The sequence below is a fragment of the Diorhabda carinulata genome, chromosome 11 (assembly GCF_026250575.1).
Source record: "Diorhabda carinulata isolate Delta chromosome 11, icDioCari1.1, whole genome shotgun sequence".
In the NCBI taxonomy this organism is placed as follows: Eukaryota; Metazoa; Arthropoda; class Insecta; order Coleoptera; family Chrysomelidae; genus Diorhabda; species Diorhabda carinulata.
The window spans coordinates 1,124,748-1,142,716 of NC_079470.1; positions in this window are offsets into that span (position 1 = coordinate 1,124,748).

The window sequence follows — 17,969 nt, forward strand, 5'->3', positions numbered from 1 at the left end:
AAAATTTTCACTCAACACAAAGTGACAATCGACCTCAATGGGCTTCAATCAATGTTAATCGACGATATCTGACAAAGTTAGATGCAAACTCACTCGAATATATTAGAAATGTTGAAATTCGACCTCAAATTAGGAAGATAGACTTAGAAAATTTTCACTCAACACAAAGTGACAATCGACCTCAATGGGCTTCAATCAATGTTAATCGACGATATCTGACAAAGTTAGATGCAAACTCACTCAAATATATTAGAAATGTTGAAATTCGACTTCAAATTAGGAAGATAGACTTAGAAAATTTTCACTCAACACAAAGTGACAATCGACCTCAATGGGCTTCAATGGATGTTAATCGACGATATCTGACAAAGTTAGACGCAAACTCACTCAAATATATGAGAAATGTTGAAATTCGACTTTAAATTAGGAAGATAGACTTAGAAAATTTTCACTCAACACAAAGTGACAATCGACCTCAATGGGCTTCAATGGATGTTAATCGACGATATCTGACAAAGTTAGATGCAAACTCACTCAAATATATGAGAAATGTTGAAATTCGACTCTAAATTAGGAAGATAGACTTAGAAAATTTTCACTCAACACAAAGTGACAATCGACCTCAATGGGCTTCAATGGATGTTAATCGACGATATCTGACAAAGTTAGACGCAAACTCACTCAAATATATGAGAAATGTTGAAATTCGACTTCAAATTAGGAAGATAGACTTAGAAAATTTTCACTCAACACAAAGTGACAATCGACCTCAATGGGCTTCAATCAATGTTAATCGACGATATCTGACAAAGTTAGATGCAAACTCACTCAAATATATTAGAAATGTTGAAATTCGACTTCAAATTAGGAAGATAGACTTAGAAAATTTTCACTCAACACAAAGTGACAATCGACCTCAATGGGCTTCAATGGATGTTAATCGACGATATCTGACAAAGTTAGACGCAAACTCACTCAAATATATGAAAAATGTTGAAATTCGACTTTAAATTAGGAAGATAGACTTAGAAAATTTTCACTCAACACAAAGTGACAATCGACCTCAATGGGCTTCAATCAATGTTAATCGACGATATCTGACAAAGTTAGATGCAAACTCACTCAAATATATTAGAAATGTTGAAATTCGACTTCAAATTAGGAAGATAGACTTAGAAAATTTTCACTCAACACAAAGTGACAATCGACCTCAATGGGCTTCAATGGATGTTAATCGACGATATCTGACAAAGTTAGACGCAAACTCACTCAAATATATGAGAAATGTTGAAATTCGACTTTAAATTAGGAAGATAGACTTAGAAAATTTTCACTCAACACAAAGTGACAATCGACCTCAATGGGCTTCAATCAATGTTAATCGACGATATCTGACAAAGTTAGATGCAAACTCACTCAAATATATTAGAAATGTTGAAATTCGACTTCAAATTAGGAAGATAGACTTAGAAAATTTTCACTCAACACAAAGTGACAATCGACCTCAATGGGCTTCAATGGATGTTAATCGACGATATCTGACAAAGTTAGACGCAAACTCACTCAAATATATGAGAAATGTTGAAATTCGACTTCAAATTAGGAAGATAGACTTAGAAAATTTTCACTCAACACAAAGTGACAATCGACCTCAATGGGCTTCAATGGATGTTAATCGACGATATCTGACAAAGTTAGATGCAAACTCACTCAAATATATGAGAAATGTTGAAATTCGACTTTAAATTAGGAAGATAGACTTAGAAAATTTTCACTCAACACAAAGTGACAATCGACCTCAATGGGCTTCAATCAATGTTAATCGACGATATCTGACAAAGTTAGACGCAAACTCACTCAAATATATGAAAAATGTTGAAATTCGACTTTAAATTAGGAAGATAGACTTAGAAAATTTTCACTCAACACAAAGTGACAATCGACCTCAATGGGCTTCAATCAATGTTAATCGACGATATCTGACAAAGTTAGATGCAAACTCACTCAAATATATTAGAAATGTTGAAATTCGACTTCAAATTAGGAAGATAGACTTAGAAAATTTTCACTCAACACAAAGTGACAATCGACCTCAATGGGCTTCAATGGATGTTAATCGACGATATCTGACAAAGTTAGACGCAAACTCACTCAAATATATGAGAAATGTTGAAATTCGACTTTAAATTAGGAAGATAGACTTAGAAAATTTTCACTCAACACAAAGTGACAATCGACCTCAATGGGCTTCAATCAATGTTAATCGACGATATCTGACAAAGTTAGACGCAAACTCACTCAAATATATGAGAAATGTTGAAATTCGACTTTAAATTAGGAAGATAGACTTAGAAAATTTTCACTCAACACAAAGTGACAATCGACCTCAATGGGCTTCAATGGATGTTAATCGACGATATCTGACAAAGTTAGATGCAAACTCACTCAAATATATGAGAAATGTTGAAATTCGACTTTAAATTAGGAAGATAGACTTAGAAAATTTTCACTCAACACAAAGTGACAATCGACCTCAATGGGCTTCAATCAATGTTAATCGACGATATCTGACAAAGTTAGATGCAAACTCACTCGAATATATTAGAAATGTTGAAATTCGACCTCAAATTAGGAAGATAGACTTAGAAAATTTTCACTCAACACAAAGTGACAATCGACCTCAATGGGCTTCAATCAATGTTAATCGACGATATCTGACAAAGTTAGATGCAAACTCACTCGAATATATTAGAAATGTTGAAATTCGACCTCAAATTAGGAAGATAGACTTAGAAAATTTTCACTCAACACAAAGTGACAATCGACCTCAATGGGCTTCAATCAATGTTAATCGACGATATCTGACAAAGTTAGATGCAAACTCACTCAAATATATTAGAAATGTTGAAATTCGACTTCAAATTAGGAAGATAGACTTAGAAAATTTTCACTCAACACAAAGTGACAATCGACCTCAATGGGCTTCAATGGATGTTAATCGACGATATCTGACAAAGTTAGACGCAAACTCACTCAAATATATGAGAAATGTTGAAATTCGACTTTAAATTAGGAAGATAGACTTAGAAAATTTTCACTCAACACAAAGTGACAATCGACCTCAATGGGCTTCAATGGATGTTAATCGACGATATCTGACAAAGTTAGATGCAAACTCACTCAAATATATGAGAAATGTTGAAATTCGACTCTAAATTAGGAAGATAGACTTAGAAAATTTTCACTCAACACAAAGTGACAATCGACCTCAATGGGCTTCAATGGATGTTAATCGACGATATCTGACAAAGTTAGACGCAAACTCACTCAAATATATGAGAAATGTTGAAATTCGACTTCAAATTAGGAAGATAGACTTAGAAAATTTTCACTCAACACAAAGTGACAATCGACCTCAATGGGCTTCAATCAATGTTAATCGACGATATCTGACAAAGTTAGATGCAAACTCACTCAAATATATTAGAAATGTTGAAATTCGACTTCAAATTAGGAAGATAGACTTAGAAAATTTTCACTCAACACAAAGTGACAATCGACCTCAATGGGCTTCAATGGATGTTAATCGACGATATCTGACAAAGTTAGACGCAAACTCACTCAAATATATGAAAAATGTTGAAATTCGACTTTAAATTAGGAAGATAGACTTAGAAAATTTTCACTCAACACAAAGTGACAATCGACCTCAATGGGCTTCAATCAATGTTAATCGACGATATCTGACAAAGTTAGATGCAAACTCACTCAAATATATTAGAAATGTTGAAATTCGACTTCAAATTAGGAAGATAGACTTAGAAAATTTTCACTCAACACAAAGTGACAATCGACCTCAATGGGCTTCAATGGATGTTAATCGACGATATCTGACAAAGTTAGACGCAAACTCACTCAAATATATGAGAAATGTTGAAATTCGACTTTAAATTAGGAAGATAGACTTAGAAAATTTTCACTCAACACAAAGTGACAATCGACCTCAATGGGCTTCAATCAATGTTAATCGACGATATCTGACAAAGTTAGATGCAAACTCACTCAAATATATTAGAAATGTTGAAATTCGACTTCAAATTAGGAAGATAGACTTAGAAAATTTTCACTCAACACAAAGTGACAATCGACCTCAATGGGCTTCAATGGATGTTAATCGACGATATCTGACAAAGTTAGACGCAAACTCACTCAAATATATGAGAAATGTTGAAATTCGACTTTAAATTAGGAAGATAGACTTAGAAAATTTTCACTCAACACAAAGTGACAATCGACCTCAATGGGCTTCAATCAATGTTAATCGACGATATCTGACAAAGTTAGATGCAAACTCACTCGAATATATTAGAAATGTTGAAATTCGACTTCAAATTAGGAAGATAGACTTAGAAAATTTTCACTCAACACAAAGTGACAATCGACCTCAATGGGCTTCAATGGATGTTAATCGACGATATCTGACAAAGTTAGACGCAAACTCACTCAAATATATGAGAAATGTTGAAATTCGACTTTAAATTAGGAAGATAGACTTAGAAAATTTTCACTCAACACAAAGTGACAATCGACCTCAATGGGCTTCAATCAATGTTAATCGACGATATCTGACAAAGTTAGACGCAAACTCACTCAAATATATGAGAAATGTTGAAATTCGACTTTAAATTAGGAAGATAGACTTAGAAAATTTTCACTCAACACAAAGTGACAATCGACCTCAATGGGCTTCAATGGATGTTAATCGACGATATCTGACAAAGTTAGATGCAAACTCACTCAAATATATGAGAAATGTTGAAATTCGACTTTAAATTAGGAAGATAGACTTAGAAAATTTTCACTCAACACAAAGTGACAATCGACCTCAATGGGCTTCAATCAATGTTAATCGACGATATCTGACAAAGTTAGATGCAAACTCACTCGAATATATTAGAAATGTTGAAATTCGACCTCAAATTAGGAAGATAGACTTAGAAAATTTTCACTCAACACAAAGTGACAATCGACCTCAATGGGCTTCAATGTTAATCGACGATATCTGACAAAGTTAGATGCAAACTCACTCAAATATATTAGAAATGTTGAAATTCGACTTCAAATTAGGAAGATAGACTTAGAAAATTTTCACTCAACACAAAGTGACAATCGACCTCAATGGGCTTCAATGGATGTTAATCGACGATATCTGACAAAGTTAGACGCAAACTCACTCAAATATATGAGAAATGTTGAAATTCGACTTTAAATTAGGAAGATAGACTTAGAAAATTTTCACTCAACACAAAGTGACAATCGACCTCAATGGGCTTCAATGGATGTTAATCGACGATATCTGACAAAGTTAGACGCAAACTCACTCAAATATATGAGAAATGTTGAAATTCGACTTTAAATTAGGAAGATAGACTTAGAAAATTTTCACTCAACACAAAGTGACAATCGACCTCAATGGGCTTCAATGGATGTTAATCGACGATATCTGACAAAGTTAGATGCAAACTCACTCAAATATATGAGAAATGTTGAAATTCGACTTTAAATTAGGAAGATAGACTTAGAAAATTTTCACTCAACACAAAGTGACAATCGACCTCAATGGGCTTCAATGGATGTTAATCGACGATATCTGACAAAGTTAGACGCAAACTCACTCAAATATATGAGAAATGTTGAAATTCGACTTCAAATTAGGAAGATAGACTTAGAAAATTTTCACTCAACACAAAGTGACAATCGACCTCAATGGGCTTCAATGGATGTTAATCGACGATATCTGACAAAGTTAGATGCAAACTCACTCAAATATATGAGAAATGTTGAAATTCGACTTTAAATTAGGAAGATAGACTTAGAAAATTTTCACTCAACACAAAGTGACAATCGACCTCAATGGGCTTCAATCAATGTTAATCGACGATATCTGACAAAGTTAGACGCAACTCACTCAAATATATGAAAAATGTTGAAATTCGACTTTAAATTAGGAAGATAGACTTAGAAAATTTTCACTCAACACAAAGTGACAATCGACCTCAATGGGCTTCAATCAATGTTAATCGACGATATCTGACAAAGTTAGATGCAAACTCACTCAAATATATTAGAAATGTTGAAATTCGACTTCAAATTAGGAAGATAGACTTAGAAAATTTTCACTCAACACAAAGTGACAATCGACCTCAATGGGCTTCAATGGATGTTAATCGACGATATCTGACAAAGTTAGACGCAAACTCACTCAAATATATGAGAAATGTTGAAATTCGACTTTAAATTAGGAAGATAGACTTAGAAAATTTTCACTCAACACAAAGTGACAATCGACCTCAATGGGCTTCAATCAATGTTAATCGACGATATCTGACAAAGTTAGACGCAAACTCACTCAAATATATGAGAAATGTTGAAATTCGACTTTAAATTAGGAAGATAGACTTAGAAAATTTTCACTCAACACAAAGTGACAATCGACCTCAATGGGCTTCAATGGATGTTAATCGACGATATCTGACAAAGTTAGATGCAAACTCACTCAAATATATGAGAAATGTTGAAATTCGACTTTAAATTAGGAAGATAGACTTAGAAAATTTTCACTCAACACAAAGTGACAATCGACCTCAATGGGCTTCAATGGATGTTAATCGACGATATCTGACAAAGTTAGACGCAAACTCACTCAAATATATGAGAAATGTTGAAATTCGACTTTAAATTAGGAAGATAGACTTAGAAAATTTTCACTCAAAACAAAGTGACAATCGACCTCAATGGGCTTCAATGGATGTTAATCGACGATATCTGACAAAGTTAGACGCAAACTCACTCAAATATATGAGAAATGTTGAAATTCGACTTCAAATTAGGAAGATAGACTTAGAAAATTTTCACTCAACACAAAGTGACAATCGACCTCAATGGGCTTCAATGGATGTTAATCGACGATATCTGACAAAGTTAGATGCAAACTCACTCAAATATATGAGAAATGTTGAAATTCGACTTTAAATTAGGAAGATAGACTTAGAAAATTTTCACTCAACACAAAGTGACTATCGACCTCAATGGGCTTCAATGGATGTTAATCGACGATATCTGACAAAGTTAGACGCAAACTCACTCAAATATATGAGAAATGTTGAAATTCGACTTTAAATTAGGAAGATAGACTTAGAAAATTTTCACTCAACACAAAGTGACAATCGACCTCAATGGGCTTCAATGGATGTTAATCGACGATATCTGACAAAGTTAGATGCAAACTCACTCAAATATATGAGAAATGTTGAAATTCGACTTTAAATTAGGAAGATAGACTTAGAAAATTTTCACTCAACACAAAGTGACAATCGACCTCAATGGGCTTCAATCAATGTTAATCGACGATATCTGACAAAGTTAGATGCAAACTCACTCAAATATATGAGAAATGTTGAAATTCGACTTTAAATTAGGAAGATAGACTTAGAAAATTTTCACTCAACACAAAGTGACAATCGACCTCAATGGGCTTCAATCAATGTTAATCGACGATATCTGACAAAGTTAGATGCAAACTCACTCAAATATATTAGAAATGTTGAAATTCGACTTCAAATTAGGAAGATAGACTTAGAAAATTTTCACTCAACACAAAGTGACAATCGACCTCAATGGGCTTCAATGGATGTTAATCGACGATATCTGACAAAGTTAGATGCAAACTCACTCAAATATATGAGAAATGTTGAAATTCGACTTTAAATTAGGAAGATAGACTTAGAAAATTTTCACTCAACACAAAGTGACAATCGACCTCAATGGGCTTCAATGGATGTTAATCGACGATATCTGACAAAGTTAGACGCAAACTCACTCAAATATATGAGAAATGTTGAAATTCGACTTTAAATTAGGAAGATAGACTTAGAAAATTTTCACTCAACACAAAGTGACAATCGACCTCAATGGGCTTCAATCAATGTTAATCGACGATATCTGACAAAGTTAGATGCAAACTCACTCAAATATATTAGAAATGTTGAAATTCGACTTCAAATTAGGAAGATAGACTTAGAAAATTTTCACTCAACACAAAGTGACAATCGACCTCAATGGGCTTCAATGGATGTTAATCGACGATATCTGACAAAGTTAGATGCAAACTCACTCGAATATATGAGAAATGTTGAAATTCGACTTTAAATTAGGATGATAGACTTAGAAAATTTTCACTCAACACAAAGTGACAATCGACCTCAATGGGCTTCAATCAATGTTAATCGACGATATCTGACAAAGTTAGATGCAAACTCACTCAAATATATTAGAAATGTTGAAATTCGACTTCAAATTAGGAAGATAGACTTAGAAAATTTTCACTCATTACAAAGTGACAATCGACCTCAATGGGCTTCAATGGATGTTAATCGACGATATCTGACAAAGTTAGATGCAAACTCACTCAAATATATGAGAAATGTTGAAATTCGACTTTAAATTAGGAAGATAGACTTAGAAAATTTTCACTCAACACAAAGTGACAATCGACCTCAATGGGCTTCAATCAATGTTAATCGACGATATCTGACAAAGTTAGACGCAAACTCACTCAAATATATGAGAAATGTTGAAATTCGACTTCAAATTAGGAAGATAGACTTAGAAAATTTTCACTCAACACAAAGTGACAATCGACCTCAATGGGCTTCAATGGATGTTAATCGACGATATCTGACAAAGTTAGATGCAAACTCACTCAAATATATGAGAAATGTTGAAATTCGACTTTAAATTAGGAAGATAGACTTAGAAAATTTTCACTCAACACAAAGTGACAATCGACCTCAATGGGCTTCAATGGATGTTAATCGACGATATCTGACAAAGTTAGACGCAAACTCACTCAAATATATGAGAAATGTTGAAATTCGACTTTAAATTAGGAAGATAGACATAGAAAATTTTCACTCAACACAAAGTGACAATCGACCTCAATGGGCTTCAATGGATGTTAATCGACGATATCTGACAAAGTTAGATGCAAACTCACTCAAATATATGAGAAATGTTGAAATTCGACTTTAAATTAGGAAGATAGACTTAGAAAATTTTCACTCAACACAAAGTGACAATCGACCTCAATGGGCTTCAATGGATGTTAATCGACGATATCTGACAAAGTTAGACGCAAACTCACTCAAATATATGAGAAATGTTGAAATTCGACTTCAAATTAGGAAGATAGACTTAGAAAATTTTCACTCAACACAAAGTGACAATCGACCTCAATGGGCTTCAATGGATGTTAATCGACGATATCTGACAAAGTTAGATGCAAACTCACTCAAATATATGAGAAATGTTGAAATTCGACTTTAAATTAGGAAGATAGACTTAGAAAATTTTCACTCAACACAAAGTGACAATCGACCTCAATGGGCTTCAATCAATGTTAATCGACGATATCTGACAAAGTTAGACGCAACTCACTCAAATATATGAAAAATGTTGAAATTCGACTTTAAATTAGGAAGATAGACTTAGAAAATTTTCACTCAACACAAAGTGACAATCGACCTCAATGGGCTTCAATCAATGTTAATCGACGATATCTGACAAAGTTAGATGCAAACTCACTCAAATATATTAGAAATGTTGAAATTCGACTTCAAATTAGGAAGATAGACTTAGAAAATTTTCACTCAACACAAAGTGACAATCGACCTCAATGGGCTTCAATGGATGTTAATCGACGATATCTGACAAAGTTAGACGCAAACTCACTCAAATATATGAGAAATGTTGAAATTCGACTTTAAATTAGGAAGATAGACTTAGAAAATTTTCACTCAACACAAAGTGACAATCGACCTCAATGGGCTTCAATCAATGTTAATCGACGATATCTGACAAAGTTAGACGCAAACTCACTCAAATATATGAGAAATGTTGAAATTCGACTTTAAATTAGGAAGATAGACTTAGAAAATTTTCACTCAACACAAAGTGACAATCGACCTCAATGGGCTTCAATGGATGTTAATCGACGATATCTGACAAAGTTAGATGCAAACTCACTCAAATATATGAGAAATGTTGAAATTCGACTTTAAATTAGGAAGATAGACTTAGAAAATTTTCACTCAACACAAAGTGACAATCGACCTCAATGGGCTTCAATGGATGTTAATCGACGATATCTGACAAAGTTAGACGCAAACTCACTCAAATATATGAGAAATGTTGAAATTCGACTTTAAATTAGGAAGATAGACTTAGAAAATTTTCACTCAAAACAAAGTGACAATCGACCTCAATGGGCTTCAATGGATGTTAATCGACGATATCTGACAAAGTTAGACGCAAACTCACTCAAATATATGAGAAATGTTGAAATTCGACTTCAAATTAGGAAGATAGACTTAGAAAATTTTCACTCAACACAAAGTGACAATCGACCTCAATGGGCTTCAATGGATGTTAATCGACGATATCTGACAAAGTTAGATGCAAACTCACTCAAATATATGAGAAATGTTGAAATTCGACTTTAAATTAGGAAGATAGACTTAGAAAATTTTCACTCAACACAAAGTGACTATCGACCTCAATGGGCTTCAATGGATGTTAATCGACGATATCTGACAAAGTTAGACGCAAACTCACTCAAATATATGAGAAATGTTGAAATTCGACTTTAAATTAGGAAGATAGACTTAGAAAATTTTCACTCAACACAAAGTGACAATCGACCTCAATGGGCTTCAATGGATGTTAATCGACGATATCTGACAAAGTTAGATGCAAACTCACTCAAATATATGAGAAATGTTGAAATTCGACTTTAAATTAGGAAGATAGACTTAGAAAATTTTCACTCAACACAAAGTGACAATCGACCTCAATGGGCTTCAATCAATGTTAATCGACGATATCTGACAAAGTTAGATGCAAACTCACTCAAATATATGAGAAATGTTGAAATTCGACTTTAAATTAGGAAGATAGACTTAGAAAATTTTCACTCAACACAAAGTGACAATCGACCTCAATGGGCTTCAATCAATGTTAATCGACGATATCTGACAAAGTTAGATGCAAACTCACTCAAATATATTAGAAATGTTGAAATTCGACTTCAAATTAGGAAGATAGACTTAGAAAATTTTCACTCAACACAAAGTGACAATCGACCTCAATGGGCTTCAATGGATGTTAATCGACGATATCTGACAAAGTTAGATGCAAACTCACTCAAATATATGAGAAATGTTGAAATTCGACTTTAAATTAGGAAGATAGACTTAGAAAATTTTCACTCAACACAAAGTGACAATCGACCTCAATGGGCTTCAATGGATGTTAATCGACGATATCTGACAAAGTTAGACGCAAACTCACTCAAATATATGAGAAATGTTGAAATTCGACTTTAAATTAGGAAGATAGACTTAGAAAATTTTCACTCAACACAAAGTGACAATCGACCTCAATGGGCTTCAATCAATGTTAATCGACGATATCTGACAAAGTTAGATGCAAACTCACTCAAATATATTAGAAATGTTGAAATTCGACTTCAAATTAGGAAGATAGACTTAGAAAATTTTCACTCAACACAAAGTGACAATCGACCTCAATGGGCTTCAATGGATGTTAATCGACGATATCTGACAAAGTTAGATGCAAACTCACTCGAATATATGAGAAATGTTGAAATTCGACTTTAAATTAGGATGATAGACTTAGAAAATTTTCACTCAACACAAAGTGACAATCGACCTCAATGGGCTTCAATCAATGTTAATCGACGATATCTGACAAAGTTAGATGCAAACTCACTCAAATATATTAGAAATGTTGAAATTCGACTTCAAATTAGGAAGATAGACTTAGAAAATTTTCACTCATTACAAAGTGACAATCGACCTCAATGGGCTTCAATGGATGTTAATCGATGATATCTGACAAAGTTAGATGCAAACTCACTCAAATATATGAGAAATGTTGAAATTCGACTTTAAATTAGGAAGATAGACTTAGAAAATTTTCACTCAACACAAAGTGACAATCGACCTCAATGGGCTTCAATGGATGTTAATCGACGATATCTGACAAAGTTAGATGCAAACTCACTCAAATATATGAGAAATGTTGAAATTCGACTTTAAATTAGGAAGATAGACTTAGAAAATTTTCACTCAACACAAAGTGACAATCGACCTCAATGGGCTTCAATCAATGTTAATCGACGATATCTGACAAAGTTAGATGCAAACTCACTCAAATATATTAGAAATGTTGAAATTCGACTTCAAATTAGGAAGATAGACTTAGAAAATTTTCACTCAACACAAAGTGACAATCGACCTCAATGGGCTTCAATGGATGTTAATCGACGATATCTGACAAAGTTAGACGCAAACTCACTCAAATATATGAGAAATGTTGAAATTCGACTTTAAATTAGGAAGATAGACTTAGAAAATTTTCACTCAACACAAAGTGACAATCGACCTCAATGGGCTTCAATCAATGTTAATCGACGATATCTGACAAAGTTAGACGCAAACTCACTCAAATATATGAGAAATGTTGAAATTCGACTTTAAATTAGGAAGATAGACTTAGAAAATTTTCACTCAACACAAAGTGACAATCGACCTCAATGGGCTTCAATGGATGTTAATCGACGATATCTGACAAAGTTAGATGCAAACTCACTCAAATATATGAGAAATGTTGAAATTCGACTTTAAATTAGGAAGATAGACTTAGAAAATTTTCACTCAACACAAAGTGACAATCGACCTCAATGGGCTTCAATGGATGTTAATCGACGATATCTGACAAAGTTAGACGCAAACTCACTCAAATATATGAGAAATGTTGAAATTCGACTTTAAATTAGGAAGATAGACTTAGAAAATTTTCACTCAACACAAAGTGACAATCGACCTCAATGGGCTTCAATGGATGTTAATCGACGATATCTGACAAAGTTAGACGCAAACTCACTCAAATATATGAGAAATGTTGAAATTCGACTTTAAATTAGGAAGATAGACTTAGAAAATTTTCACTCAACACAAAGTGACAATCGACCTCAATGGGCTTCAATCAATGTTAATCGACGATATCTGACAAAGTTAGACGCAAACTCACTCAAATATATGAGAAATGTTGAAATTCGACTTTAAATTAGGAAGATAGACTTAGAAAATTTTCACTCAACACAAAGTGACAATCGACCTCAATGGGCTTCAATCAATGTTAATCGACGATATCTGACAAAGTTAGACGCAAACTCACTCAAATATATGAGAAATGTTGAAATTCGACTTTAAATTAGGAAGATAGACTTAGAAAATTTTCACTCAACACAAAGTGACAATCGACCTCAATGGGCTTCAATGGATGTTAATCGACGATATCTGACAAAGTTAGATGCAAACTCACTCAAATATATGAGAAATGTTGAAATTCGACTTTAAATTAGGAAGATAGACTTAGAAAATTTTCACTCAACACAAAGTGACAATCGACCTCAATGGGCTTCAATGGATGTTAATCGACGATATCTGACAAAGTTAGACGCAAACTCACTCAAATATATGAGAAATGTTGAAATTCGACTTTAAATTAGGAAGATAGACTTAGAAAATTTTCACTCAAAACAAAGTGACAATCGACCTCAATGGGCTTCAATGGATGTTAATCGACGATATCTGACAAAGTTAGACGCAAACTCACTCAAATATATGAGAAATGTTGAAATTCGACTTCAAATTAGGAAGATAGACTTAGAAAATTTTCACTCAACACAAAGTGACAATCGACCTCAATGGGCTTCAATGGATGTTAATCGACGATATCTGACAAAGTTAGATGCAAACTCACTCAAATATATGAGAAATGTTGAAATTCGACTTTAAATTAGGAAGATAGACTTAGAAAATTTTCACTCAACACAAAGTGACTATCGACCTCAATGGGCTTCAATGGATGTTAATCGACGATATCTGACAAAGTTAGACGCAAACTCACTCAAATATATGAGAAATGTTGAAATTCGACTTTAAATTAGGAAGATAGACTTAGAAAATTTTCACTCAACACAAAGTGACAATCGACCTCAATGGGCTTCAATGGATGTTAATCGACGATATCTGACAAAGTTAGATGCAAACTCACTCAAATATATGAGAAATGTTGAAATTCGACTTTAAATTAGGAAGATAGACTTAGAAAATTTTCACTCAACACAAAGTGACAATCGACCTCAATGGGCTTCAATCAATGTTAATCGACGATATCTGACAAAGTTAGATGCAAACTCACTCAAATATATGAGAAATGTTGAAATTCGACTTTAAATTAGGAAGATAGACTTAGAAAATTTTCACTCAACACAAAGTGACAATCGACCTCAATGGGCTTCAATCAATGTTAATCGACGATATCTGACAAAGTTAGATGCAAACTCACTCAAATATATTAGAAATGTTGAAATTCGACTTCAAATTAGGAAGATAGACTTAGAAAATTTTCACTCAACACAAAGTGACAATCGACCTCAATGGGCTTCAATGGATGTTAATCGACGATATCTGACAAAGTTAGATGCAAACTCACTCAAATATATGAGAAATGTTGAAATTCGACTTTAAATTAGGAAGATAGACTTAGAAAATTTTCACTCAACACAAAGTGACAATCGACCTCAATGGGCTTCAATGGATGTTAATCGACGATATCTGACAAAGTTAGACGCAAACTCACTCAAATATATGAGAAATGTTGAAATTCGACTTTAAATTAGGAAGATAGACTTAGAAAATTTTCACTCAACACAAAGTGACAATCGACCTCAATGGGCTTCAATCAATGTTAATCGACGATATCTGACAAAGTTAGATGCAAACTCACTCAAATATATTAGAAATGTTGAAATTCGACTTCAAATTAGGAAGATAGACTTAGAAAATTTTCACTCAACACAAAGTGACAATCGACCTCAATGGGCTTCAATGGATGTTAATCGACGATATCTGACAAAGTTAGATGCAAACTCACTCGAATATATGAGAAATGTTGAAATTCGACTTTAAATTAGGATGATAGACTTAGAAAATTTTCACTCAACACAAAGTGACAATCGACCTCAATGGGCTTCAATCAATGTTAATCGACGATATCTGACAAAGTTAGATGCAAACTCACTCAAATATATTAGAAATGTTGAAATTCGACTTCAAATTAGGAAGATAGACTTAGAAAATTTTCACTCATTACAAAGTGACAATCGACCTCAATGGGCTTCAATGGATGTTAATCGATGATATCTGACAAAGTTAGATGCAAACTCACTCAAATATATGAGAAATGTTGAAATTCGACTTTAAATTAGGAAGATAGACTTAGAAAATTTTCACTCAACACAAAGTGACAATCGACCTCAATGGGCTTCAATGGATGTTAATCGACGATATCTGACAAAGTTAGATGCAAACTCACTCAAATATATGAGAAATGTTGAAATTCGACTTTAAATTAGGAAGATAGACTTAGAAAATTTTCACTCAACACAAAGTGACAATCGACCTCAATGGGCTTCAATCAATGTTAATCGACGATATCTGACAAAGTTAGATGCAAACTCACTCAAATATATTAGAAATGTTGAAATTCGACTTCAAATTAGGAAGATAGACTTAGAAAATTTTCACTCAACACAAAGTGACAATCGACCTCAATGGGCTTCAATGGATGTTAATCGACGATATCTGACAAAGTTAGACGCAAACTCACTCAAATATATGAGAAATGTTGAAATTCGACTTTAAATTAGGAAGATAGACTTAGAAAATTTTCACTCAACACAAAGTGACAATCGACCTCAATGGGCTTCAATCAATGTTAATCGACGATATCTGACAAAGTTAGACGCAAACTCACTCAAATATATGAGAAATGTTGAAATTCGACTTTAAATTAGGAAGATAGACTTAGAAAATTTTCACTCAACACAAAGTGACAATCGACCTCAATGGGCTTCAATGGATGTTAATCGACGATATCTGACAAAGTTAGATGCAAACTCACTCAAATATATGAGAAATGTTGAAATTCGACTTTAAATTAGGAAGATAGACTTAGAAAATTTTCACTCAACACAAAGTGACAATCGACCTCAATGGGCTTCAATGGATGTTAATCGACGATATCTGACAAAGTTAGACGCAAACTCACTCAAATATATGAGAAATGTTGAAATTCGACTTTAAATTAGGAAGATAGACTTAGAAAATTTTCACTCAACACAAAGTGACAATCGACCTCAATGGGCTTCAATGGATGTTAATCGACGATATCTGACAAAGTTAGACGCAAACTCACTCAAATATATGAGAAATGTTGAAATTCGACTTTAAATTAGGAAGATAGACTTAGAAAATTTTCACTCAACACAAAGTGACAATCGACCTCAATGGGCTTCAATCAATGTTAATCGACGATATCTGACAAAGTTAGACGCAAACTCACTCAAATATATGAGAAATGTTGAAATTCGACTTTAAATTAGGAAGATAGACTTAGAAAATTTTCACTCAACACAAAGTGACAATCGACCTCAATGGGCTTCAATGGATGTTAATCGACGATATCTGACAAAGTTAGATGCAAACTCACTCAAATATATGAGAAATGTTGAAATTCGACTTTAAATTAGGAAGATAGACTTAGAAAATTTTCACTCAACACAAAGTGACAATCGACCTCAATGGGCTTCAATGGATGTTAATCGACGATATCTGACAAAGTTAGACGCAAACTCACTCAAATATATGAGAAATGTTGAAATTCGACTTTAAATTAGGAAGATAGACTTAGAAAATTTTCACTCAACACAAAGTGACAATCGACCTCAATGGGCTTCAATGGATGTTAATCGACGATATCTGACAAAGTTAGATGCAAACTCACTCAAATATATGAGAAATGTTGAAATTCGACTTTAAATTAGGAAGATAGACTTAGAAAATTTTCACTCAACACAAAGTGACAATCGACCTCAATGGGCTTCAATGGATGTTAATCGACGATATCTGACAAAGTTAGACGCAAACTCACTCAAATATATGAGAAATGTTGAAATTCGACTTCAAATTAGGAAGATAGACTTAGAAAATTTTCACTCAACACAAAGTGACAATCGACCTCAATGGGCTTCAATGGATGTTAATCGACGATATCTGACAAAGTTAGATGCAAACTCACTCAAATATATGAGAAATGTTGAAATTCGACTTTAAATTAGGAAGATAGACTTAGAAAATTTTCACTCAACACAAAGTGACAATCGACCTCAATGGGCTTCAATGGATGTTAATCGACGATATCTGACAAAGTTAGACGCAAACTCACTCAAATATATGAGAAATGTTGAAATTCGACTTTAAATTAGGAAGATAGACTTAGAAAATTTTCACTCAACACAAAGTGACAATCGACCTCAATGGGCTTCAATCAATGTTAATCGACGATATCTGACAAAGTTAGACGCAAACTCACTCAAATATATGAGAAATGTTGAAATTCGACTTTAAATTAGGAAGATAGACTTAGAAAATTTTCACTCAACACAAAGTGACAATCGACCTCAATGGGCTTCAATGGATGTTAATCGACGATATCTGACAAAGTTAGATGCAAACTCACTCAAATATATGAGAAATGTTGAAATTCGACTTTAAATTAGGAAGATAGACTTAGAAAATTTTCACTCAACACAAAGTGACAATCGACCTCAATGGGCTTCAATGGATGTTAATCGACGATATCTGACAAAGTTAGATGCAAACTCACTCAAATATATGAGAAATGTTGAAATTCGACTTCAAATTAGGAAGATAGACTTAGAAAATTTTCACTCAACACAAAGTGACAATCGACCTCAATGG